We start from the raw sequence: 20,622 nt of genomic DNA, 5'->3' as shown, positions 1-20,622 counted from the left end.
TGGGAGGGACTCAATTCCCTGTGGAGCTCCATGGGAAACAAATCAAGGTGCTCACGTTGCTAAGAGTGGGGCAGTAGTTCTTCATGTGGACACAGTCTCAATTCAATTATTTGAATGATAAATGGATGATATTGATAAACTTCTAATATATGTATTTAATATGTGTAACAGTTTGTATCGTATATACGTAGATATAACATGTTTTCTGGGAAGGAAACAAGTTTAAAAGCAAATTTGAGCGATTGTTTTTGGTTAATTCAGTGAATTTGAACATAATTCAAGATATTTAATCAAATTGGCTAAAAATAATCCTCTAAACTCAAATATTGTCGTAAAGTAAACTCATAAAAATGTTTGTGCTGCTTTTAATGAAATAAATATATCTTCAATTTTTTTAGGGTTTCCTCATCTTTCTTCAGTTATAACCTGTGTAAAACAACTCTTATACTATAATATACATTCACGTTACATTTATATTATAGTGAAATAATCAACAATTAATAAATTCAATATTTAAAAGAAAGATGCTTAGGAAGCCAGACATTAAAATGCATTGTTTTTAGTAAATAAATCCATAATATTTATCCTAAAAGATTCAATATCTGTTTTGTTAATACATTTAACAAAGCTGATGGTAATTTGATTGTATCCTCAAACAGGAAAGAAAAGAAACACTCACATTACAGTTATTACCTTGGGACATAAAATAAGAGATAAAAAAAGTAATTATAATTAATAATTAAACAGTTAAAACAACTGTTCTCCAGAGATGATATCTTTTTCCCATAATAACCCTACTTTGTGTCGTGTTATGTTAAGTTATGATGATGTTTTGTACGTAGCATTATGTTGTAAAAACAAGTGATGTCATGTCTGCTGAAGACAGAGCGAACATGAGGAGACATTTGGGATCTGAACATTTCACCGTCTCGTGTTGTCCCTCAGGGGACGTTCTTCGTCCTTTGGTTTTTTCATTTCAAGCCATTCAGCCGTCTCCCAGGTGAATCCAGTTCCAAGCGTTTTTAAAAACGAGTGACCTGTTCTACCTTAACGAACCAACTGCGTCCCTCCACGTCCACCCGCCTCATAACCCAAACACAGGGTTCGGATAAAGCAAACAGATTCTGGGACCTGCACACACGAGGAGATAAACCTCAGATAGGTAATATTGATTTCTCTTTTTTCCCCCCAACCTGTGACGTGTGTACAAACCAGTGCTCACTCCCTCCTACAGTATGCGCTGCGATCAATAAGCTAAGCTAAAAATACTATTGAAATCGATTATTAGCCCTCGGTGTAAGCTACTGTTGATCGGTGCGAGGAGCGATGCACGGGTGAAAACCAGGCTGACGTATTGATCTGGGAGGCAGCCCGCAGTACTTGGCAAACAAATGTCTGTCTTCATCGACTCATATCTCTATCTAAATACCCATCACGAGCCACCATTACTGGGTCAACAGGGAGGGGTATTAGATCATTGGCAAACTAATTAAGTCAACTCAAGTTAACTGTTGAGACGGCACGGTGCTTCACAGAGGACGCAGGGAAGAGGCTGGCGAGAAAACAAACTGACAACACGATCAAGGAAAGGTCCTGCTCACTGATAGAGAGAGAGAGAGAGAGAGAGAGGGAGAGAGAGAGAGGGAGAGAGAGAGAGAGAGAGAGAGAGAGAGAGAGAGAGAGAGAGAGAGAGACTACTTATATTTATTCATCCATACAAAAATTTAGTCTGTTTTCATAGCTGACAGAACGACAGAAACCGTCTTTGGGAAAGGTTAATTAAATATGTACTTTAACCTTTTTCAGTTTTGGTCCACGTCCTCTTCATTAACATGGAGGAGGCAGGGTTTATGAACTATACTGGAGCGAGCCACCAGGGGGCAATCAAGATATGTTGGCTTCATTTTTAGGTTAATGTTTATGGCAGCTAAAGAGATTTTTTTTATAGCCACTAGCTCACAACTAGCTCACCTGAAACGTCAGCCTGTCAGAGCTATGGCCGACGAGAGGCTAACTCGGTGAACTGTGATTGGTCAGCTTCAGCTTCTTGTGTTCACTCCGACAAGCTTCTGATACTGGTACAAATTATTTAAAGAGGAAGATGATATTCAGAAAGTTGTTCAGTCATGGTGTGGAGCTAAAGTATATCACAACTTCAAGAAACCAGCTGGATTCTCAACAGAGCTGTTTATTAATTAATGAGTTAACTGAGCAACTGTTGCATCTTAACAACACAGCCCTTCAGTGCTGTGTGAAGCAGCAGCTGTAGGTTTCTGTTGAAGGATTCTAAAAATCTAACCTTATGTCAACCATCAATTAAGCTTTGGCAACATGAGGAGGTTATCTTTAAAAGTCACGGATATTTAAGAACATATTTCTGAACTGTAAAGTATTTCCTTGTCCAGATCAGGTCGGTGGGTGCTTGTGTTTTATCAGAACGATGAAACGATGAAACCCAGTTGATTCAGTCGACTCAGGGTGATGACGTGTGTCCTTGTTTTGTCTGAGCACAAGAGAGACTGTGGATTTAGTCATTTGAGATGTGTCGGAGCGGCTGAGGGGGCAGAGCGGGTTGTCATCTGCACGCCTAATGTGTCCTTGTGCAAGATACTGAACCCCCGAATTGCCCCTCATAGAAAAAGTGCTTCCCCTATACGCACTGTACTGTAAAGCACTTCATATGAATACAGACCATTTACCATATCCATGCTGGAGCAGTGTGGACAGTAGGGAAAAGGGGAACAGGAGCCAGAGACCCCCTCAGAGTCAATATGGCCAACAACATGGTGGATGTTGTATTCAGTCTGAAACCTGATCCTCTCCTTTAACGTCCTTTAAGTCCAGTGTGAGTTTACATGTTGACAACAAACACTTTACAGTAGATCTCCTGTCCTCACCCAGAAGAGAACGGGTTAAAAAGAGCCTGCATATATTCTACAGGAAGGACTTACACATATACTGGAGCCTGTGCGTATAAGTGCACACACACACACACACACAGACACACACACTTGCACAAACACACACCAGAATGTGGGAATCACTGCCCAGAACATGAAATATTCATCAGTCATAAAACTTTAATTCAATCTCTCCCTCTCCCTCTCTCTCTCCCTGACTCTCTCCCTCTCCCTCTCTCTCTCTATTTCCTGTCGTTTTTGGGGGGGGTTGCTGTTTTCTACTTATGCGAGGTAACCCACCCCCCCACCACCACTGCCCCTGCAATGAAAAACAATAATAGATTTAATAAAAAAAACCTTTTGCACACTTGTCCAAGCACAAGAGCCGAAACACGTCATTAAGACGCTGCTACGTTTCAGATGCTGGAAACCACTGTGCAAAATTACCTCTCGGAGCGCGGGCTGCGGCCGGGTGGCAAAGCGAGCAGCCCACCTCCTTTAATACTGTGCGAGACCGGACTTTAAGAGGTCCCCTGTTATCCAGGTTATTGTCACTCAAACTGCGATATTCGAGCACAGACTCGTTTCCGAAAGCCTCGATATGAAAGAGGAGGAGAATCGGGAGCAGGTTTATGCTGCATCATCACAGTCCCAGAGCAACTTTTGGTTTGATTTCAACACCATCAATATTTTAACAAGCAGGAGACAGGGCCACGCGGGTCAGAGCTTGACCAAACTACAGTATATGACGGAGAGATGATGTGCTGAATCAGAGCAGTAAATCCTCTGCATACGTTCTCCCACAGCGTCTGTATCATCATTTATATTCCAGTTCCCTCCGAGCAGCAGAGTCAGGGCAATCGTGACTCAGCATCGATACTGAAATTAACCCGTGTTTATTTGGACAGTTGCTGGATTAACCCACAAGAAGAAGCCTGTATAACACTTGATATAAGAAAAAAAATAACATTTGTATCTTGTGATTCCATTTTATTGATTTAATTTTGCAGCAATTCCGTTAAAAGCTCAAGATTATAGTTGATAACTAAGAGTAAACCCAACCTGACATGTGCCTCAAGTCACTGTTGGTTTGGTAAATCTTTAACTGTGAACACAACCTGCCCTTGACCATCAGCAGCTGCTCAAACAAGACCACATACAGGGAATATAACATAAATACATATATATTAGTGAATATTTTACAGATATGGCACATTCAAAATGATTTTTCAACTTTGCATAAATGTTTTTCTAAATATTTTGTTAATAATTCACAATGTTATAGCCGGCACATGGTGCTTCCAGGTGAACTAGCTGGCGCCACTCGGCCCATTACTGTATATCTTTCCCGTTTCTCTCTCCCCATTATATATGTTAATATGTCAATAAAGGAGGAACGCTGAAAAATATCTCAGGAAAAACAATCACTACATTGTTGAGAACTTATTTGCTATCAATAGTTCATAGAATAAAAAACAATTTTTTACTTATATAAAAATATTTAGTACATTTTTCTTTGTTATTTTGATGATTTAATTTTAAACCATCATCTTAATAGAACATCAAATATGTGTTGGTCAAACATCCTGTTATCCAGGTTTTAAAGGAGATTCAGCAAATCACTCAGCGTTCAGAAGCAGTTTGACCAGCAGCTGATTACTGCTGGTTAAATCACAGTGCAATAAAATCCCACCGCTGTATGTCTTTGTCTTGTCCTCTGAGGATCTGCAGACCAGTCTCACCTGAATGGACCTCTATCATTTTGACTTTCCCAGGCGGAAATCTGGGAGGGGGGTGGGGGGCAGGGGGAGAGGGGGAGATAAGGGCGAGAGTGTAACAAGAGGGAAAGAAAAACGGCAAAGCAGAAAGTCAGGGGGAGCGAGGGAGAGAGACACGTCTCCACTCACCCTCATCCAACCTCACGCCACGCGTGGATGGCGACTGTTTAGGCAGAGGAGGAGGGAGCCTGAGGGAAGGGGAAGGGGGAGGATGGGGGGAGGGTTGACTGAGGGGGGGTGGGAAGAGTTGGGGGGTCGAGGGGGGGGGGGGGGGGGGGGGTATGTCCCTTCGAGGCCAGCCCTCATCCCCTCTTCACCTCCATCCATAATTCAAAACCCGCCTGCACCCCCAGTCGCACCAACCCCCAGGGCGCAGCTCCACAGGGAAGACACAACATGCAGAGGGGGGGAGAGACAAAGACGACCCCCCCCCCCCCCCCCCGTCCTCCTCCACCAGCACCACCAAACACACCGTAAAAAGAAATACCACAACTCAGAGGTGAGACTCATCATTTCTCCAATAAGTCGAGTCAAAATCCAATCACACATATTGAAGAACAGAACTGAGAAAGCATCACACTGCTGCAGGATGTTCGGAGCTCGACCCGACGATATCCACTTGATCTAGGATCCTCAAAGACACAATTAACACACTCACGCACAACACACACACACACACGCACAGCCATTGTGTGTCTCTGACTCCCGGTGAGCCGGAATTATTGGTAATGAGCATCGCTTCGCACCGTTTGGCCTCTGATAATCGAGTCCTGATCTAAAGGGAGACACTGATATGTGCCAGGCTCTCAGCAGCTCACCTACAGGAGGGGGGGGGGGGGGGGATTCCTGGAAGTCGAGGAAGCAAATGCACACAGGATGAATTTGTTTGTTAGGAAGCACGTGGGGGGGTTTATTCCCAGAGTTTCTTCACGTATTCAGCCTCTGGAGAGTTCATTTTGTGCACGATTTTGTTTAATGTCTGACAAACTTCCGGGTGTAAGATGAAAAACAAAGAGGTAATGTTTCCAATTCTTTAAGGATCTTGGGGTGGCGTTGATCCTGAACATAGAATGAATCAATTCTGGTGACATGGGGACTTGCAGCCATGTGACTAATGGCAGGAGGCTGAATGTGGCGTCCTCTGAGCGAAAACATGGCCCCATAGCACCCTGTTAGGGGAAACACATGGAAACACGTGGCCCTAAAGATCAGCCTACTCATCTGACGACCTCTGACCCCCGACGGTTTCATATAAAGAGCTGAAAGACGTATGCAACACATGGGAAGATTCAACCTCAATTCATTGTCTGCCGAATTTTGTTCATCTGCTTTTTTCCACCTCAAATTGGAAAAACGCTTTTAATGCAGAGCTGCTGTGCAGAGCATCGATTCACCACCAGAGAAACCCAGTCAGTCTGTACAGAAACAAATGATCCACAGTTCATAAACAGGGAAACACAAACGACAATATTAGTAATTTGGACAAAAGAAAACAACCTGAACACAGTGAGTCACAGCCTCATCTCCCGAAACAGCACAGATTACAAAGTCTCAAACTGAATTTAAAACAACGGAGTGCGACATTAAGAAAGTCAAAGAGTGAATGACTGAGCTGTGGCAGAAATTCGATGGATCGTTTCTCACAAGCAATCCATCAAACATCTGATGATAAACAATATGAAAGCATGAATTCCAGTCCAGACAAAGCAACATACATAACTTCAACAATCCCGAAAAACAACATGTCAAATAGAAACTATACGTAAAAAGGCCCAAATCAGATTGTAAACAGGGGAGACGTGGCATGAGAAGAAATACAAAATATATTCAAACTAATAAACAATAACTTAAAATCATCTAGTCCTTAGTTATGAGTTGCCACGAATAATTCTCCCCTTAAATATTAACTTATCTTTCAAACAACATCTTTTTTTATTATCTCTCAGTTAAAGAAATAATATAGAAACCTCAATGTAGAAACCAATAATAGCATTTTATAAAAAATGTATGTGACGAGATATACATCTACGGATATATGAGGAAATATTTATTAAGCATCATTATGTGTATAAGTAGGTGATAAGTAAATATGGATGAATGTTATTACTGTACATATTTTTCAAAAAAAAAAAAAATGTATCTGAATTAGAACGATACTTGCGAGGATGTGAAAATAAACCGTCTGTTTTGAAGCTGTGTTGATTTATAAAGGAACTGAATCTGTCACCTTGGCTCACAAAACAAAAATTGTAAATGGACTTCATTTCTACAGCGTGTTTCTCTTTGGTCTATCGATCGACTCAAAGCGCTTCACGTCCCATTCATCCATTCACAGGCACATCTACACGGAGGAGGGGCTCAGTGTTCGGCTCAAGGACACTTCCACACGCAGGTTCTGAATCAACCTTCAGAGCCTTTAACACACGTTTCAAATGAAACAAGGCGAGAGGCAGAGATTCACTTTGTCTAATACTTGTAATGAAAAGTATGTTGAGGGGTTTTTAAGTGGAAGAACACTACACCTCCTGTTTCAGCATCAAACCATGAGAGTTTGAGACCATTAACTACATAATGAACATGTTTACTCACTTCATAAACAATATAATAACTCTCAGACTTCTATAGAAACTGGTGGTCGTTTGAGAGATTACAGGTTTCAGGCATTTCTACAGTCTGCATCTATTTCTCTATACGACATGTCGATGGCTGCATGAGAACATAATTCATCGTCACTGTGTTTGAAGTTTGAATAGAGGAGGAGACACTTGCAAAAATATGCGTGTATATCACAATAATGGCAATATGAGGAAAATAATCTTGTAATTCTTGTGCCTTATCTTATCAAAAAAGATGCTGTAGATACAAATGGAGGAAACAAGATGAAAAAAGGGATTTTTTTCATCTTGACTTTCTGAACTTCCCATCTGATTTGGGACGCTGCTACCGCCATTGTGTGTGTGTGTCTGCGTGTGTTGTGTGCGTGTGTGTGTGTGTGTGTGTGTGGAAAGAAAGGTTACTGAGGGATGAAAAAGTGCCACATAAACATTTAATACCTTAAGTAAAGCTGTGCAGACCCTTTCATAGACTATGGAGACTGATGGGCCTCCACCACACTGTATTATATATAAATATGGATTTCTCCATGTGTCAATAACTCTGCATTATGAACGTGCATAACTGTGTGTGCATGTGTCTGTGTGTGTATGTGTGCGTTTGATACACACACCAACCTATTGGCTACGTCTTCTTTGTTTTTGAGTCCAGATGTGTGCTCTGTGTGTGTGTGTGTGTGTGTGTGTGTGTTTGCAGTTGAATATGTGTGCGCTTCTTTCACTGGTTTGCTGTGTTTGCGTGTTGTGTATCGACTTGAGTATCTCAGTTCCACAGTGTGTATGTATATGTGTTAGTGTGTCTGTGTGTGTGTGTGAGACAGTTTTTCTCCCAGGTGGAATTCTTCTTCTACTCTCCAGCGTGTGGATGAAAACTCTATTCATTATTAATCAAACTTTCTCTCTCACTCTCTCTCTCGCTCGCTCAGACCCATTTTGTTGACCTCTCCGTGATGTTCCACTGTTAAAAGCTCGTGTTGCACTTCACTCTTCATTTTTTCATGAACATTCACAAGTTCCCTCTCAGCAAAACAAATCGTAGATGTGTAGAGTAAGAGAGCTCAATGGGGGGGGGGGGGGGACTGTCCCTGGACCCTTTAGATGTAATTTCATGTTTAATTCATAGGTTACAAAATGTGCGTGCACAGTGATTTGGAAACTTATTCAAGGTTAAACTATTTCCGGAGTCTGAATATTTTTCTGCAATATTCGTTTCTCAAATGCCAAGAACACAAATGTTATTTTACCACCCCAAAAAAAGTGCGACACAGATTTTAAAATATTCAAAATTGTGACTTTTGCAGAAACTTTATATGTTTACCTTTTATTTCCATTTTTCCTGAAGGCAGTTCAAATTGAATTGAAATTCCTGACTGCATTTACAATCTATGGCTGTTTTCAGACATTTGTGTTTTTAATTGTCTGCGTCAGTCTGGTGTCAGAAGCGTCATCGACACCCCCACTTGCTCGTGGTGAATCCTGCGGAGGATCTCCTGAATGTTTGGAGCTTCTCCGGAGTTCAGTGCATGTCTGATAGAAGCTTAACCGGCACTCAAAACCCTGTGCATTTTATCATGCAAGGTTACATACTAAACCTGCAGTAAAAGAGGAAGAGGAGGAGGAGGGTACCAGCAGAAAGGCAGCAGAAGAAGGAGGTGAAGGTACAGAAAGACGATGGGAATAAGGAAGAGGATGAAGACATAGAATAAGGTAGAGGAAGAAGGTTGAAGAAGAAGGAAACAGAGGAGAGGGGAGATGATAAGAGGGAAGAATTCAGTGCAGAAGCCGGGCGAGAGGAAGAGATGGAGAAAGAAGGAAAGGACGGAGGGAGAGAACACGATATGATCAGAGGAGGGATGTTTGCGGCATCTATTGTTTCTCGGACTGGAATGTGAAGCTGGTTTTGTTTTGCTCCGGGGCGCCCAGAGTGTTGAGAAACAGGAGGGCGCCCAGAGTGTTGAGAAACAGGAAGTCGGCGGACCTGCCCATCCTCACTGACAGCTGGTGCCCTGTGATAGCTGTTCCCCCTTCCTGTTAGCTGCTCGAAAAAGGGTTCCCACCCTGATGCAGGCCACCTGGAAACCAACCCGACTCTCCGCAGCGTCTTATTCCTGCTAATAACGCAGAATGTAGGAGCCGTGTGAACTGGGCTGGTGGTGCTGGGGGTTTTCCCTGCCTGCCTATAGGTCCTGCTTCCGCTACCAGTTATTTAGAGGTGATTAAAACGGTTCCAATAAAAAAAGCACAGCTATTTTCCTCCGCTCTGCTTGGTGCTGTATAGGGGCCACACTCCCCGAGACTATCTTTCAGCCCTTTACTGCGAGTCAGCAGCATAACATCCCTGCAACTGTAGAGAAAGGAAGGAATCACAGGGTTCCTGCTGCATAATTGCTCTCCGTGGTTGTTTAATACCATGAACAGAGACACCGAATGACCCACACCAGCCAGCATGTGGTCTCAACAATACACAGTAACACAATGCAGCATCGCAAACCACCCAGCAGCCCGGCTACACACCTGCCTCCACACGCATTAGCATATTTATGTTGCAGACGCATTAAAAATGTGCTCAGAAATGTGAACGTATTCCAAAACTAAAGAGCGAGTGAAACTGGAGGAGTTGCAACACATATGAATTGTCATATAAATTTAAATAAGTACAAATGGGCACTTTTTAAATAAGTACAAATTCAAACTGTAAAGATAAAGTTACTGGCAACACGCAATGGACAAATGGGAAATACTGCATCTGTAGTATTAACACTTAACCTTCTAATTAAAAGTGTTCGATTAATCTAGGCTACATGACAATTTATAGTTATAGATATTTTAATAAATTGGCAATGATTCCAAAGATGTCGTTATCAATCCCTGATGATAAATAACATTTAATGGATGCTTGATATGTTACAGTTTAACCATAAAGTCAAATAACTATGAATAAAAATAAACCATTATGTAAACTAAAGATATAGAACTTCAATTAAGAACGTGATTTTTTAACTGTAAAATGAAAACATAAACCCAGATACCAATATGTCAGCTGAAGGCTCATATCACGGGTCGGGCTCTAGCTCCCTCCACACAGATCATGTGCTACATAAAGTCTGGTCGGTGTCAGTTTGGAGTCTGACCCGTGAAAACAGGCATTGACACGACCCTGTGAAGAAAAGCAGTTGAATTGTATATTCACTTCTTTTTCTTGCTAATTTTCTTTGTACTTTTGAAATGATCCACTGACAACGAAGAAAAGTTTCATCCATCTTGTGAGAGAGAAAAAAAGTCCTGAACCCTTAATAGGAGATTTTTTATGGTAAATTATGGGCCCTCCTGCCAGCGGCTAAACATCATAGCTCACTGCTTCCCTGTCATGCCCATAATCCCAATAAGGAAAGGTCCTCCTGGATATTACTGCTATAGAAACTAGGTCGGGTTCACGTCCCTTCCAGATAAATGTAGAGGCGAGGAAGCTTCAATGTGCTGCTTCCCAACATTCTCCTCAGTCAAGTTAACAAACATGTAAACAAACTGATTATATCTCGTAGAAAAGAAGACGTCTGTTCTTTTATGTAACGTTTTGTATTATTGTTATTTGTCCTTCGCGTTCCTCCGTTGTCTGCACTTTGTCTGAAAACACTCAATGAGCAGAAAATTACTCAGTTCAAGTGAAGTGACGGGGGGGGGGGGGGGGGGAGTTGGCTCTGAACTCGCAGCCGGAAAGATTTTTTTTAAACGCTTTCATAAAGGGGAAGTGAATCTTTTAAAATATTAATCATCCTAAGATGTCTAATGTACTGAACAAGAAATTAAACAATTAAAATAAATAAATTATTGATGATGGATGCACTTAAAATGTTTGATTGGGACGTTGCTGTAGCAGTGAAGGTGCAGCCATTGTTTTAAAGTACAGGAACTATCTGTTTTAAAAGTTTCTTCTATATGTAACAAGCAGTAAAATGAGAAAGTATATGGATAAATACATGTGGCAGGGACACGTCTTTTTCCTCCTGTCCTCCCTTTACATTAATGGGACGTGATAGGAGGTTGTCAGCTACAGACACGATCAAGTGACTTTTTCTAATGGTTGTTGGAGCCTTTAGAATTAGACGCTTCCATCTGCATCACTCAGAAATCACCACAACTCTCGACAAGACGGAGAAGGAAACTTTACTTTTAGCGCAACTTTAACTCTAATATCTGTGTCTTGAATATCATCAGGACGATGTGGTAGTTAGAAAGTTTTAGATGTAATGAAAGCACAAGTTAATGTGAAGCTTCAGCAGATTGAGTCATAAGAAGTGAACTTTTTTTTCTCTTAGTATAAAACTTCCTCTGTGTGTCTCTAAAGACAGAAATAGTTGGAAACCTTTGAAAAGTTAAATGTTAAACTCTTCTGACTTCGCTGCTTGAAGTTTTTTTTCCATGTGGTTTGAAGGTCTGTGTGAGAGAGTGAAATCTGAGAGAAGCTGATATTCTTTGTTTTGGGATTTTTTTAATATTGTCTGGGAATGTAAGCACTGCTCTCTGGTTCTGTTTCATATCAACCTGTGGTTTCCTGTGCACGATAAGCACATTTTGACACCGGACAATAATATTTAAAACAAATCATCATGCCCAGTTCACGGGAGCCAGGTATCGAACCACCGACCACAGGAAACAGTGCCCGTCCCGCTTCAACACCTGAGCCACACAATGAAAGATCAGATAAAGTTTGAGCTTGAGTTTAGATTTTCACTGTGGCTCAGTGATCAGACCCATCAGCTCTCTCTCCTCAGACTCACTGTGCACTTCTCTACACAAGGTCACTTCTCTACACAAGGTCACTTCTCTGACATTGAACAGTCCAGCGTCTTCTGTGTATCTGTTGATATTTGAAACAACATACAATAAAGCAGCAAAGGACAAAGGACAAGATGCAACTTTTATTTCTTTACACCAGGAATCAGTCTTTTGCTTAAACGTTAAAAAAAAAACATGAATTGCCTCTTATTTCAACGCAGGCTTCTAAAAGTGTCTTTTGTTTAAATAGTTGATGAATTGTATTTCTTCAGATTGAGAACAGGATCAGTCTATGCGGCTACGTGTGTTTTATTTTTCCTTCAAAATGGAGCAGACATGGTTTCAGAGGGGAAGCATCGCAGCGAGTGGGAGTGTTCGGAATATCTGCAGCAGCCGACAGGAGCGGCAGCGCGGAGCCGCGGGAGCAGCAGTAATGGTCGGACAGCCTACCAAGCGGGCGGGCGGCGGTTTGAGGAATAGAAAAAAAAAGTCCTGTGTGGACCTCGAGGTCAAAACTCACTGACAGACAGACAAAGACTTTCTTGTGTTAGCACAGAACGAAACGAGGGCCTCAGACTGTCAAACAGCCTCATCAGGTCGGTTTCACGAAGCTGGGTCTGACCACGGGGCCGTCGCTCAGACGCCGGCTGCATCCGGGGCGGGAGAGACGGGTTCCACAACACAGGGACGGAGACACAGAGGAACACAACACAGGGACGGAGACACAGAGGAACACAACACAGGGACGGAGACACAGAGGAACACAACACAGGGACAGAGACAAAGAGTTCCACAACACAGAGACGGAGACACAGAGGAACACAACACAGGGACGGAGACACAGAGGAACACAACACAGGGACGGAGACACAGAGGAACACAACACAGGGACGGAGACACAGAGGAACACAACACAGAGACGGAGACACAGAGGAACACAACACAGGGACGGAGACACAGAGGAACACAACACAGGGACGGAGACACAGAGGAACACAACACAGAGACGGAGACACAGAGGAACACAACACAGGGACGGAGACACAGAGGAACACAACACAGGGACGGAGACACAGAGGAACACAACACAGGGACGGAGACACAGAGGAACACAACACAGGGACGGAGACACAGAGGAACACATCGAGCAAAATGCAGATTCATGAAGTCAACACCTGACACGGCCTCACGGACTCATGTTCCCTTATTAAAGAGGATTTCCATCTACTGCTTATAGACAGTTGAATATCATCTCCTTAAACAAGAGTCCTGCAACAATCAATCAATTAGTTATTGATAGAAAATAATAAAGAACAGTTTTGATGATTATTTCAGTTTGTTTGATAAGCACAACTTTGAATATTTAGTTGGTTTTTGGTTTGAAGTTATCCCGTTTGGCTCTGGGAACTATTTTTCTCATTAAACAAAAATCAATTAAGGGGATATAAATAATCAGATTGAACATTAATTGCTACCTTGGGCTTTTAAACTGTCGAGAAGCGGCCCTGTTGTCTGCATCACATGTTTGTTATTCAAGTGTTTGAATTATTGTACCTGCTCATAAAGACTGAATCACGCTTTTCTCTGCACTCATTGTTTCTCTGTCGTCTCTCCATCCCTCTGCACTCCTCCTCCCACCACTTCCCTCTTTCCCCCACTCCAGGTTAAACAGGTAGAAGCCTCATTAGCACACTGACAACCGGGAGAAGTAGAAAAAATGTTCGAATGCCACCAGCACAGTTCACAATAGATGGCAGTGTGGAACTATCCACCAGCAGCAGAATAGTTATAAGGCTACATATATATATTTTTTTTTTTCCAGGGGTTTAAATCTATAATTTCTCTCCTCTCTCTCCGTCTCGTCCTCCTTCCTGCCTCTCTCTCTCTTTGTGGCCGCGGTTCCCAGGCTCGGCTCGACTGTCAATCAGCCGCAGCCGACATCTCCGCGCTGCAGCTGAGCCAGGGCCGCATCCTCCCGCCTGCCAATCACCGCTCGGCACCTTCAAAACCATCCTATCCATCTCTCTGTAAAGCAGCTCCGGCGTACCCCCCCCCCCCCCCGCCCCTCCTCCTCCGACCCCCCCACCACCACCCCCACGCTCCTCCTTTCAAAACAACCCCTCTCCGAAAGAAGCGCCGAGAGATACCTCTGCAACTCCGAGCCTCTATAACACGGACACACACACATTCACTCAGACATGCACCTCCACATAGAAACACAGCATGTCGCTCAAACCGATAACACACAACACACACACACGCACACAAAATGAGGCGGATACAGAGGAGAAAGATACACACACACAAACAGACAAGGCAAACCAACACTGCACCACTCCCTTTACCTTCTTTTGGGACTCCGCCTCTCCATCTCTTCATCCACCACCCAATTCAATAATAGATCCCCCCCCCCCCCCCCCCCATCCAACAAGCCCTCCCCAGCCCCTCTGTTGTGGATCTTTTATTCAACGGAGAGAGGGAGTCAGATCACAGCAGTAGACTTATCCCTCCATCGCAGACCTCCATTCAGGTTCTCTCTCACCCAGATACTGTATGAACTCTGTCTGTATAAACACGGCTCTGATTATGTACGCGACCGAGGAATAGCGCGTTTAACACCGGGGGTGAGGCGGCGCCGGCTGTAAACACTGAAGATATGTGAAGGTCACGACTCGGCCCGGCCGCTCACATCGTTATGAAGCGATACACAAAAGGACACGATGGATATCAATAACACAACGAGGACCAGGGAGAACGGGGTGCTGAGGCTGGAAATGAACTTTAGTACGCGGCTTTGTTGACTCTGTGTTTATGAATAGACAGTGGAGGCTGTGCGGTGCATCATAGGGGCTTCTAATCAAATTAATTAAAATGTAAAATTTGACTCCATGTGATACAAAGGGTTCCTTGGTGGCCATGAGCCAATAACAAGGGTGTTTTAGCATCTTTTTGTTTAATCACACAGATTATTTACTTTTAGGCTCAAGCTCCATCCTCCCAGACCAGTTTTTTTTCCCCAGCAGCTCCAATAAAAACCAAACGTGTACGACCTGCACAGCCAAGCAGGAGCTGGATTCCCCCCCCCCCCCCCCCCCCCCCAGGACACGGTGGAGACCAAAAAATAACTAAAAAGGAGATGAACAACTTGGTTTTGGCTCCAGAGAGACGATCATGTTCTGCATCAGCTGAATGTACAAGAAGTCAAAGTCTTATAAAGAACTTCAGTAACTTAGAGTTGTGTGGGTGAGCTTATCTGCATTTCTGCTAAATAACGATTACAATTAATACTCTGGCAATAAATAGAATATATATATACGTTTTTGGATTGCACTCACCTAACTGTGGGCTTATTCATTTAGCTAACGATGCTAAATACATGCGTTTGGTTGAGGTTGTTGAGTTTCATATCAGCTTTCTCCAAATTCATATTCTTACCTCCACCGAAAAGGTTTTAGTTTTTGTGATGGAACTATTTAAAACAGTTTACTGAGTTAAATGTTCTGCGTCTTTTGAACGTAGCTTCGTAAACGGGAATAAAAACCACGACTATGTACAAAGAGCTCGTCATTACCGCAGAGGAAACCAGTCCAGATACAAAACAGCTTCTTTCAAAAGCCAGAAGAATAAATTAAGCTGCTAATGAAAAGTATTTCATGTATATCCCTAAAACTAAAATAATGTTTTAATGCACTGTGCTTATAAGAAAGATACCATCAGCTAACACAACAAGACTAATCTACGAATTGCTGAAATTGCTCATTATGATGTTATTGAAAAGTGGCCGGAGAAAAGAACATAAACATCACCACGCTTGCAAAACTGCACATAAAGTGTTTATTGATTAAAAAAATGTCCCGGTTTTAATTCACAGCAGCGAGCGGACTCCTTGTTCGGCTGCGACTTCACGGCGGAGGCGGTCGACTTCCTTCCCCCCCCCCCACGTATCAGAGCCGTTCCCCCTGTTTTCCTCCTCCTCATTATGTCCTCATGCTTGCTTAAAGATTATTAGCTGTGGTCATTTTATCGCTGCAATTATTGCGCGCCGCAATGCAAGAGTAACTAGATGAATTGTGAGTGTGTTGTGAATCACTTTTCTCAGTTTTGCCCTGAACCAGCCCGCTGAACATGCCGAGTTTTCCCTCTCTTGTTTGAACTACTTCTGAAATGAGCCTTGCTCTTTGATTGCATCATGGAGCGCTGCTTTCATCAGATGCCTCGTAGATTGCCGAGCCAGACGAGGTACCGGGGCGAACGTTAAGGCCACAGCAATCGAGTGCATAATTAGACAGAGTTTCTGAATATTCAGGGTAGGGAACAATAATTGCCCTGCGCCCATGGAGGATTGTTTTTTCCACAGGTTTTTAGGATTCACAGACGTGCACCAAAACACCCTCTGCTCCCGAGGATGAGACTATAAAAGCAACAAGTGCACTTTCCTCCTCTATCAAAGCAATATACCGTCATTGCAGTACAAAAATTTAATAAGTTCTATTGGCAAAAGACACTATAAAATATTACGACATATTTGAGACACCGCGGATTCTCACGGCGTGCGTTTAGTGGCTCTTCAGATCCGGGCGAGGACACAGGGAGGCAGAGCAATAATGCAATCTGTCTGGATAAGCTGCTTATGTCATCTTCTGACACGGTTATTGTTACTGATACATGTAGATTAGAATGACACACAACGCATGATCTGCTGAGGTTTGCGTTTCATGAGTTGACACAGGGCGTGTGTGTGGGGGGGGGGGGGGGGGGGGGCAGAGTGACGTCTAAAGGTCTCACTCTGAGGTGGTTTGGTAAAAACTGTGAGATTCACTTTGTCAATTTGTGAGATGTATGAGTCACAGCAGCCTGCGAGCAAATCAACTGCATTTGAGATGAGCAGCTAATTATCATTCTGATTATCAATGAAAAAAACAAAACTTTTTAATCAATCAAACCAGAGATGTTGTTTTGTTGATCACAGTTGAAACTGAAGATTTCTTTGTCATTGTTGATAAAGTTGTTGATATTTTATTTATTCTTTGACAGGGTAGAATAATAGTGTAAAATGTCCATCATACATTTCCAGAGCCGACAATGATGACTCAATTATATTTACAATAATATTAAATGGAAGAAACTGTGAGATTTATTTCAATATCTAACAGATACAACTTTTTAGATACCTGGTTTTTTCTTCCAACATCCAAACCCTAAGAAACATTGACTATAAATGTTTAAAAAAAAGTATCAGATCATCACATCTTATGAAGCTCAATAGAAAAATGTAATAAAAACACAAGGTCAGTTTCCAAAACTAACAGATTTGACGATTGAGTTTGTTTTATCATATTGTGTCACGTAACAATAACGCAAATGATCAGAACATATGTGGACACACATGTTTTAGCCTTCGATAAATACACACTCAGACATTTCTCCTATATTCCCAGTGAGCAGCCTCAGTGAGCACCAGCAGGAGATGGGTTACAAAACACCTACACACAGGTCTGTGCCATAAGGAAAAAAAAAAAAACGATTAAGTAAATTGGCTTTTCTAATTTTTCTCCCGCTGAACGTTATGAAATCAAAGCACCTCAGACTGGAGAGAAAGGATTCTGTGTGTGTTTTTTTTACTGTAATTATCCTATAAGCTTGTGAATGGCAGAAAACTATATAATTCACTTTCCATGAGGATTTGAGTTCATATACTTATGCATTACACAGAGAGTGTCTAAGATGAATAAAACATACATTTTGACTGTTTTAACTCAATATTAAATTAAAGGTAATCGTTTTTTTACCAGGTGATACCTCTATTGCATATTATATTATTATTTTATATAGGATTTAGCCAGAAATAACCTCAAATATAAAGGATTAACACACAAATATAAAGCCATGTACGTTTGTAGGGAGTTGGTTTGAGCTTTAAAAATAGAAATAGAAAACTCTATTTCCAAGTGATGCTTCAGAGTTACATGCACCATTGTGTTTCTCCACTTCAGCCTCAGGAGTCACATGTAAAATCCACACGGCTGAGAACGTGTCCTGAGCAGCACGCGTGTCTGAAGAGACTCAGCTTCCCTGTAAACTGCTGCGACCTCCTGTTTGGCTGGAACTCCTCTGACATGCACGCCCGGTCCTTTTAACCAGTGGTACCGACTCTCCACCCCCCCCCCCCCCCCCTCCACCCTCACACCTCCAGTGGTCAGCACTGTTCCGACCCGTGCAACCACAACATACATCTGCGTTTTTTTTTCCCGGGGAGCTGCGAGCGAGGATTATCTCCCAGCGAGGGCCACTGTGGGTCACATTTACATTTTATATGTCGGGCAGTTAGCCGACGCTCTCGAACAGTGACTAACAATGAGCAGCGGCAGCAGTGAGCTTACTCTTCTCCGCTGCCTACGATCAAATAACAAAATAAAGAAATACAAAAAGCAAAAGGATTCCAGAGTCCAAGGCCCCCCTGATAAGAGATGGGACAGAAACGCGTGTGCCACAAGAATGATTCTGTATAATAGAAAAAAGGTGGAGGAATAAGCTCCTGGGAGAAAACGTGGAGAGGTTCCTGTTGTTCTCACAAATTCACACTGTGTGTAACACTCTGAGGAGACTGAGCCACATATCAGTTTATTTACAAGACATATATAATATTCTTTATATAGGGAAAAATGTCTGTGGGAGCTTATATTCATTAAATAAATATAAATAACTTCATTTAAAGTGGACGTTGTCTCCTGAGCAGACACAGACCTCTGTATGAATGAAGGGATTGAACCAACAACCTTCTAGTTAGTGCCACCCTGATCCAAACAGAAGCTGCTCAGCCAGGTGAGCTATTGATGGTCTATTCCTGAATGTACAGAGGCTGGAGTCCTGCTACACAGGTCACAGGTTCTTCATCTTCTCCCCCCCTTGTCACACTTATCTCTGCCTCATCAAATTATTGCCTGTTGTCCAAAAACATGTTGGAAAAATACAATGTTTTCTATCTGTTCTGCTTGTAAACTGAAAAGTCAAACTGTTTTTTTTGCTTCTGGGGTAGGGTCGTGGTTCCAACTCCTATATTTATCACAAACACTTATCAAACATGTCACTAATCTGAGGAAGATCAGTTATATTGTCTATCTCCTCACAATACATAAGACAAATATCCATATATAAGCCTATTGAACAGTTTGAACAGTTGTGTTTGTCGCTCACTTGTTCACCGACAGACTAACTCTCCCCCAGGAACCTTGGAGTCTCGAGCAGTGAAGTCCTTGAAACCGGCTGAATCACTGCAGGTTGTTCAGAAGCTGCGGCTAAAATTAACAACAGCCGACCAAAGAGCTCCTGGGAGAGAAGACGTTTCTCCATCAGCGTTTCTATATGAACATTCTACCGTCGGCTCCTAAACATGAGGCAGCAGATGAGAAACCTCAACAAACACCAACACAGCTTCAAGGATGTGTGTGTGTGTGTGTGTGTCTTTTCTTAGTTTTTCTTTTGAGTCAAATCTGTTGCTGTGGGTAGCTGTTTTTTTCCTGGATGATGCATGTGTGTTTGTGTGTGTGTGTGTGTGTGTGTGTGTGTGTGTGTAACTTCCGAGCACCTGAATGAGAATGGAGGAAGGCTTGTGACTGACGGTGAGTCATCATTGCCATGGTGTTAAGCCTCCTGTTCCCGGGGGAACGGGGTTACCGTCTCTTCACCACTGGGGATTTTTATTTTTACATTTGAAAAGCAAACCGAGGCCCAGCTCACAACAATCCACCGCTCCCTCTCTCTTCTTCCCCTTCTCTGCCTCTTCCCTCTCTTCCTGCTCCACCATTGAGCGGAATCACAAACACAAACGCACAAAAACAGCTACACAAAACACTCATACACAAACACACACAAACACACGTCGGCTGGTTTCACAGCACCACATCCTTATCTCTGTCCGTGTGATGTTCAATATGCTTCAGATATCAAAACATGAACCTATGCAGATGAGATTAAAGGGACAATATCAGAAACTCAATAAGAGCCAGTGATCTGTCATCTGCTGCCGAGCTCCACATTCAGTGTCGCTGCAGTTTGTCGGTGGAGTTCAAAGTTCACACAATCAGGTGTCGAGGACGTTTCCTGAAACTTGAGCCTGTCATAGCTTCTTTAAAAAGTCAAATCTAAACAGGAGCTGATGAGAATATCAAAAATCAACCTGGTAATTTAACCTGAATACTTTTATTAACCTTTATTTACCTTCTTTCTCAGGAAACCGAACAATAAATTCAATTATCTGTCTTGTGTGTACATTACATCAAAACCAATATCTTTGGGTTTTATACCATTGAAAAAGAAAGACTGTAGAAGAGATAACCATGGAAGAAAATAAATGATATAGAATCATTTCTGATTCTTTATTATGTTTAAATGTGTGAATCAATTAATAAGAAAATATATAAAAATGCTATTTTGTCTAAATTTACTGAATTATTTTACTTTTGTTCTTTTAAATTAAGTAAATGCGATAAAATAATGTGAAAGACTTGTAATAAAATTATAACCCTTACCCTGTTGCATCAATGTACAACAATCACA

General features: G+C 42.3%; 1 protein-coding gene across 2 annotated transcripts in view; it reads right to left on the bottom strand.

Annotated features, from left to right (window-relative positions):
* Window positions 1-20,622, bottom strand: part of ldb2a (LIM domain binding 2a) — a 74,988-nt gene that overhangs the window by 33,967 nt on the left and 20,399 nt on the right. The gene's annotated exons all lie outside the window — the stretch shown is intronic.

This window comes from Pleuronectes platessa, chromosome 8, assembly GCF_947347685.1.
Source record: "Pleuronectes platessa chromosome 8, fPlePla1.1, whole genome shotgun sequence".
Lineage (NCBI taxonomy): Eukaryota > Metazoa > Chordata > Actinopteri > Pleuronectiformes > Pleuronectidae > Pleuronectes > Pleuronectes platessa.
The sequence above is the reverse complement of the archived record's forward strand: the minus strand, read 5'-3'. Positions and strand labels throughout refer to the sequence as shown.